Source organism: Zingiber officinale, chromosome 2A (assembly GCF_018446385.1).
Source record: "Zingiber officinale cultivar Zhangliang chromosome 2A, Zo_v1.1, whole genome shotgun sequence".
Taxonomy (NCBI): Eukaryota; Viridiplantae; Streptophyta; class Magnoliopsida; order Zingiberales; family Zingiberaceae; genus Zingiber; species Zingiber officinale.
Genome location: NC_055988.1, coordinates 172,595,235 through 172,603,572, shown reverse-complemented (window position 1 = coordinate 172,603,572; position 8,338 = coordinate 172,595,235).

The following is an 8,338-nucleotide window of genomic DNA, read 5'->3' as shown; positions in this document are numbered from 1 at the left end:
GATGACTATGATTACCTTGTTGTTTAGGTCATTAATGTTGATGCCATAGTGCTTTGGTTATGTTCTAGTTTTACCTTGTATGTGTATCAGTGTAGTATTTTTTTAGTTACTCTTGCATTTTTTTTTGTGAATGGAATCAATCTAGTGCATTTTTACCTAGTGGGGTAGACACAATCCATCCGTTAATTAACCCTTTAGGGATTTGTCTTTGTTTGATAATAAAACTATCTATATTTAGCTGTTATTGCTTATTGGCCTTTCTCAGCTTTGTATATCTATTAATTTATGAATGGAAGAAATAAGCTAGTATTCACATTGTTTTGTTTGCATTAATCACATCTTAGATTTATGATTGATGTTGAGTGGGGATCTTGAACAATGGTGAAATCCTGATCTAAAAATATCCCATTAATGAAGAAGGCTAGTATTGACAATCATGACAAGACTGCAGAAAGAAGCCCCAGCTAATTTTGCACTAGCAACCACTGTTAGATTGGGGGAGGGATTTTTTGCAATGATTAGGTGTAAAGGGAACATAGATGATTCATCATGTTAGTGTTAGTTCAGAATTTCGTATAAAATAAATACAAATGATCTAAAACTACAACATCCAACAATAGACACATGAGTATTACAATCTATAACAGAGGGAAAGGAGGATTTCCGATGAGGGATATCAAAACATCTTTTTCTATGACACTTGTTCTAGCTATTCTATGGTATGCATCTTTGGCAGGTATATGGACATGGATTAATTGTTTTCATTATCCACTTTGGTTCTTGCTATCTTTTTTATATGAAAATTGACTTTAGCACTATCTATCTTTTAATACTTATAAGATGCAGCAGTATTGATGAACTCTAGTATTTTCAACATGCTTTGCTTTGTTCACAATATTTGTTCACATGGTTTGTTTTGTTTTACATGGGGTAAATTTAGATTTGACCTTAATTTTTCTTAAAGACAATTATTATAGAGAAGGATGATAATGCTTGATGTTAGATACTTTTGTAGGTGCAGCGGAGACCGGCAAGAGGGGGGTGAATTGCTGAAAACAAAAATAAAACTACCCTCCTCGAATTTTTCAACTCAATTAAAGCAATAGTAAATAAAATAAAGGCAGAAATAAAAGCAGAAACCGAATTTAACCTGGTTACAACCAAGAGGGTTGTTAATCTAGGGCAGTAAGAAAGCACACTAAGAAAATTCTCCTTTGCTGAAGGCGGAGAAACCTTTTACACTCTAATGGCTCAGAACTACTGCTAGGAAATGCTTACAGAGTTGAATGTGGAAGTTGTTTTGAATTCCTAGCTCCAGGGGCCTTTAAATAGCCTCTGAAAATCTGATCTCGAGGGTCTAAGGCACCTCCAATAGGGATCCAAGGCGCCTCCAAGGGGTGAGCGAATAAAACTTTATCCGTAGCTCGAAACGGTCAGTTTGACCTGTTGAAGGCGCCTTCAAGCTGGAGGCGCCTCCAAGCTGGCAGCTCGAATTCCAGCTTGCTTTCTTCAGCTTCCGATGTTCCGTTCTTTTGGGTGATTTCGGCCAACCGAAATAGGGCTCACCCAAACCTAATTCCCGGCCTTCTCCCCGAGCAGTCTTCCGTCCGGCTTCTCGTCCCTCGAACGCCGCGCACGTTCTTCTCGCTCCACCGGAGTACTCTTCCGCAGCTCTCTCATCCTTCGGACGCACTGAGCCCGTCGGCTCCCTTTCCGTGCCGTCCTTCTCGCTAGCTGCGTCTTCCGCTCGACTTCCTGTACTCCTAAGCTCCTGCACACTCAGACACAGGGACCAAATACAAAGCAGGACCTAACCAACTTGGTTGATCACATCAAAACTACCACGGGGTCCAACAACTTTTGCTAATAGATGTTGTTACAAACTAATGTAGGGTTATGAATATTCCTATACCCATCATCTATGGTATTTTTTTTTGTATGTTTACCTCATATCTTCAAGTTTTATGATGATGATTAGGGTTATCTTGTATGTTCTATCATTTGTTTTGCCAGTACCTTGCAATTACTTACCTTTACAAAATATATTTAGGCATCAATTAATAATTCTTATTATTTGTATTGTGACTAATTGCATTATATTTTCAATTTTATTAGGGTATAATCTAAAACAAATTGGTGGTGTTGAATGTAAATATTGTGTAATGCAGTATATAAAAGAGATAGTCTTAGATGAAGATCCACAATTGGAGAGGAAGGTGAATTTGTTCTTTATGAAATATCTTCTTTATGGAATATTGAGTTATTTTACATTAACCCTTAAACTTCTATTAATGCTTCAATTTGCAGCATCAAAAAATAAATAATATTACAATCAATCTCAGTATGATGAAGTCAAAAGTGAATGGAGTGAATTCGTCTAGTTCTATGTGGGTGCCTAAGTGTAGGCTGTGATATAAATTTTGGATTGTAATTAGAGATTTATGGATACAAAAGCTTTTGGGTGAAGTTGATCAAACTTATCTTTTGTGAATATATTTTTGGGTTATATTTAGAGATTTATGAATACAAAAGGCTTTGGGTGAAGTTGGTTACATGACTTTTATGAATACACTTTTGGATTGTATTTTATAAATATTTGTGATATATTTGTTCAATTTTGGTGGTGAACAATATTGTGTTGTAGTAAAATATTATGATATACACTTTTGTGAATTAAAATTGTATTATAGTAAAATATCGTCAATTACTTCGACACTATGAATAAATGGTGGAGTAATACAACACAAAAAACTTCAACAAATTTAAATAGTGGCATAGTTAAAGAAACTATTTACTTCGTCACTGATTAAATTTGTGAAGTCATTTGTATAAATTACTTCGCTAAATTAAAATTTTTGTTATAGTAAAATATGCTCTATTACGTATACACTATGATGAAGTAATACAACCCAAAATACTTCGATCAAGCCAAATTATGCAGAAGTAAAATTAAATATTTACTGCACTAGAATACAAAAATTGTGAAGTCGTATACATATTTTACTTCTTCAATCAATGTAACCTATGAAGTAATATATCATCAATCACTTCGGTACTTTTACTGATCTCGATGAAGTAATAGAGCTTTTTTACTTCAAAAACGGTCTGATTTTGAACCAATTTTGGACCGGTGATAGACTTCAGTAATTGTGTGGCGAAGTAATAAATTGACCCTTTTACTTCACGTGCGTCTACTTCGGTAATTATCTGTATATTACTTCGGATAATATTCGAAGTCTATTGCTGATTTTCACATAGTGGTTGATTGATTGACCTCCCTTGACTTGCTTAACTCAAGCTCAAAGGTTCCCAAATCCAACATCCAGTCAACCGTGACCTGTTGGAACTCCTCATGCCTAGCATCCGGTCAACCTTGATCTGCTGGAACTTCTTCACCAAGTGTCCGGTCAATCCTTTGACCCACTTGAACTTTTCTCCTCGTGCCAAGTGACATGTCAACCTTGACCCACCTGGATTTCCTCATGCATGGCTTCACTCACTAGGTCTTTCCTTCTGCCTAGCTTTACTCACTAGGACTTTCACCTGGCTTCACTCATTAGGATTTTCTTCTGTCTAGCTTCACTTACTAAGGCTTTCACCTAGCTTCACTCACCAGGACTTCCATCTACCTGACTTCACTCACCAGGACTTCCATCTATTTGACTTCACTCACCAGGACTTTCCATCTGTCTCACTTCACTCACTAGGACTTTCACCTGGCTTCACTCACTAGGTTTTCAACTGTCTGTCTTTACTCATCAGGACTTTCACCACCAAGTGTCTAGTCAATACTGACCCACTTAGATTTTCCTTTCTGTCAACCTTTCTGTTGGACTTGCCTTTGCCTAACCTCCAGTTAAGACTTTTTCAGTCAAGTAACATGTCAGCATTGACCTACTTGACTCTTCTTCACATTAAATTGGTCAAACCTTGATTAGAGGGGAATTGCACCAACAATCTCCCCAATCGAATGATTGCAAATGTAATCTCCATATATTGTCAAACATCGAAACTCACACATCAAGACTCAAGTTTGAGCCAACTCAAGTTTAGTCAACTTGGTCAACCCTAACCCAAGGATATTGCACCAATAGAACCAAAATCAATCCATCAAGTGTTATAAATCATATTAACCATATTAGATGAATAACAGACAAATGAGATAAAAATACAATTCTTTTCAAACAAATCCTTATATTTGATGCAATCCTTCTTTATGTGTTCTTATTTTTACAAAAGAAACACTTGGATTCCTTCTTGATGTCAGGTTAGGGTGTAATCTTCCCTTTCCCCTTTCTCTTGACTGTAACTTGTTTTTATGGCTTCCCTTATGAAGTATATGAGCATTACCACTTATTTCCATCAACAACCTTCTTCCTCTTGTACACACATGGTTATTAACTCATTGATTAACCATTTATCATTATATGTATTATAGGAGATTTTGAAAGGGCCATACTGATGAGGAAGAGTGCAAAAGATGTAATGCACAAGGAAAATTTTAGATATTTCCATCTAGAGTGTCTTTAATCAAGCCACTATATCCCTTATCTTCATGATCTCCTCTCGCACACCTTTCACGCCGGTGAGCCTTAATGATGAGAATTTTAGTATTAGGGTAGTAGCAAGGGTCTTGTCTGAAATTGTAAATTGTTCATTAATTGTCTTAAGTAGGTCCTTGACTTTTTCATGCTCCTCAATTGAACCACGAATAACAATAGATATTGATCCGGCGGTTAGAACACGGGACCCCATAGCGAGGGGTCAACGCCACGTGGAAGTCAAAGGGCCAAGTGGTCCATCGGAGAAGGGTGAGTCGATCGGATTCATGAGAAAAGGGCAGACCGACCGACCGACCGACCGGAGAAGGATGAGTCGGCCTCCCGACCGGCCGACCGATGAACATCCGATAATAAAAAGGCGCCCTGACAGGGATCGGGGTTCCGGCGCTTGATTGAACAGTAACGAAGGGCCGAGCGGACGTCATGATCGTCCGAAGGCAATGTAACATACTGCTAGTAGTCCCTATATAACATCTTACCGAAGATCTCCCCAGCAGGCCGATGAAGAGGAATGCTGGCAGGACGGACGCCTCGTCCCGCCGGCCAGACGGACACCCCGGCCTGTGGTCGGTAAAGAAGGACAAGAACATCTTATGACAGCTGTCAAGTCCTATGGCTAGGCCATACTCCAAGTCTGACAACGAGGTATTCTGTTGTCCCATCGAAGACGTGCTTGGACTGTAGCAGTATGGCGTCAGGTAAGTTTTCTGACAGACACATACCGAGGTATGGGTTGCGGACACGTATGCGCCTCGGTGGACGTGCAGGAGCTCTTTCACCGCTCTATATAAAGAGCCTTACACTTCGCCGGAGGTACGCGTTGGACACCTTTGGAGCCACTTTTTTCATTACCTGCTTGCCTGACTTGAGCGTCGGAGGGTCGCCGCCGGGAACCCCTTCCCGGCCCGACTTCTGTGCAGGTTCGCCGGAGGTTCGTGCAACCAGTCGAAGATCCACGTCAGTAGCCGGGGAGCGCCACGTGCCCAGCGTCCGTTGATTCAGCATTCAGACAGTATCAGATATTTTGGTCTTTCTTTACACAAAGACGATGAGATCGCTTCACTTTTCATAAAGGTCAATCTTATCAAGAATGCTAATTTCATTAATAGCAAATGGTTTGTCTTTCCTTATGACATAGTCAATGTCCAACCTCCCCAAATGAAGGAGAATTCTTTCCTTCTAGACTTTATAGTTATCACCCTTGAGTTCAGAGATATCACAATATATATTAGAGAAATTCAAAGATTGTGATGTATAAATTAAATGCGTGCTTATTAAAAAAAAGAGAGGAAAATGTCATATTTGCTAATGTAAATTATGTTTAGATAAAAATAACTATATATATATACTAGCTTCCGTGGGTAAATCAAGAAAATATAATTTGATATTTTATTCTAGGTAATTACATAAATATAACAAAGATCAATGTGAAGTAAAATTTATCATTTTTATATAATTAATTACAACTTATGTCTATTATATGATCTCAATCCATTTAATGTATAATTTTATATAATTAAAGGCGTTGTGATGAAACCTCAATTATTTAAAATTATACAGTTTATTAGACAAATTGTTTAGGGTTTTTCTTAATTTTTATATAGTAATTAATTAATAAAACAATTAACACTTTTGGTAAGACCTCTTTAAAAATCAGTCTCCTTAGACAAAATAACATTACTAGGTAGACTAGTGGCTCAGGCCTTAATCCAAGACGGGAGCATCAACAAGACTACTTTATGAATAACTCTCTTAGATCATGTCTTCTTATGTCACCTTATAATTGCTATTAAAATTAATTATTCAAATAATGAATCTTCATAAGCTAACATTTTTCTACTTAATGTACATGTAAAATTTACAACCATAGCATCAAATCACTCGTATAACAAGAAAAAATTTACAATAATTGACATATCACATGTACATTTATTCTAAGGAAATCAATATTCATAAATTTGTAAGGACAAATTTTTCCAAATTCCAAACTCCATACATGCAAATTATATATTTATATCAAGAAAAAATTCACAATAATTGATGCATCACATGTAAGTTTATTCCAAGAAAAATCAATATTCATAATTTTGGAAGTATAATTTTTTTTTTCAAATTCCAAATTAGAAAATTGCATAAGCAAATTGCTTGATTGAAAATTATATTAAGACAAACATAAAAGTTGCTCTGATATCAACTATTATAATTTTAAATCATGCTTTGTACTAAATAAATATTATTACATCTTATTTGAAGAATGCTTGAACATCACTTTTATTGCTTAATGTTTTTGAGTCTTCTAAATACTTCAAACCTCTGTGTATATTTAGGAATCCTAAATGTCACTATTTATAGGGATTTGTTACCATCATTGAGTTAATTATTAATATTGTGGCAAATCATGATTAGATAATCATTACATATAAAAAAAAATATGATATACATATTAAAGTAAGATTAAATTAATTATGCACATTTAAATCTTACCATAAATAACCTCTTAATTAAGATAAAATTGTGCATAAATAAAATCTTAATAAATATGTGATACGTAATAAAGAAAATTTTGTAATCAAAATAAAATATTTCCAACAATATAAGGTGGGCAAGCTTCTCAAACTATTTTCAGGTAAACTTTTCTATCATTGGAGCGTGTGCCTTGGTCAAAGTAGCAAAAAAATCTTCAATTTTACCTACAACATTGATCAAGCCAAGCATCCCTAGTTAATCAAGTGATTCAAGTCATATGGGATGGCCAAGTTCCTCAAACTCTTTCCGGATAATTTTGCCTAGGGTTGTAATTAAGTCAAGTCGAGCCCAGCTTTATGATATATGTTCAAATTTATTTGATAAGGTAATTGAGCTAAGTTGAACCTAGCCTAAAATAAACTAAGCCGCTAAAGTGATTGTTCAAGTTTGGTTTGGTTTTTTTTTTTATGAGCTTGAGTTTCGTTTGAGTTTGGTTCGTTTAGATGTTATTGAACTTTCAATTTAAGCTTGTTTGATTATTTGAAACTTTTACATTTTAAGCTTGTTTGATTAGTTATTAAGTTTTATAATACAAATTTATTTATTCATTTTGAAAGTTTCTTTATTTATTAAGTTGATGAGAATTTCATTGACAAACATGATTCATGAACATGTTCACGAATATTGTTCACAAACATTGTTTAAAAACGTTGTTCATGAACATATTCATAAATATTATTCATGAACATTAATCAACTGAACACATATGTGTTCAAACTTATTCGTTTAGTTAAACGAGTTGTTCACATTTACTCATTAATTGATCTTATATATATTAAACGAGCATAAACAAACTCTTACAAGTTGAATGGCAAATTTATTCATAAACGTTCAGTTCATTTATAATCCTAATTTTGCCAAATAGTATCAAAGCAAATCTTGATTGTCTTTTTTTTTCACTTTAGCTATATAAATAGGATTCTTCAACAAAGACTTAAATAAAGATTATAAGATATTAATGTCTTCATTGATCGTACCGAATTCACTATGTAACGGTACTAGCTTCTTCTGCATAGTTTGTATTGCAACCCTAGATTTTAGAGATGATGGTCTCAAATATTTATTGAACCAATCAATAACTGCACTCTCTTTTTGATGCTAATTAGTTCTTTAGCTTCGATTTTCAATATGTCAAACAAATAATTAAAAAATGACGATTTTCTCGCATTATTAGTAATGAATAGAAGGACAAGTAAATCTCTAATTAACTATTGTAATTTAAAGTGATTTAAGAGATTTGAATATTACTA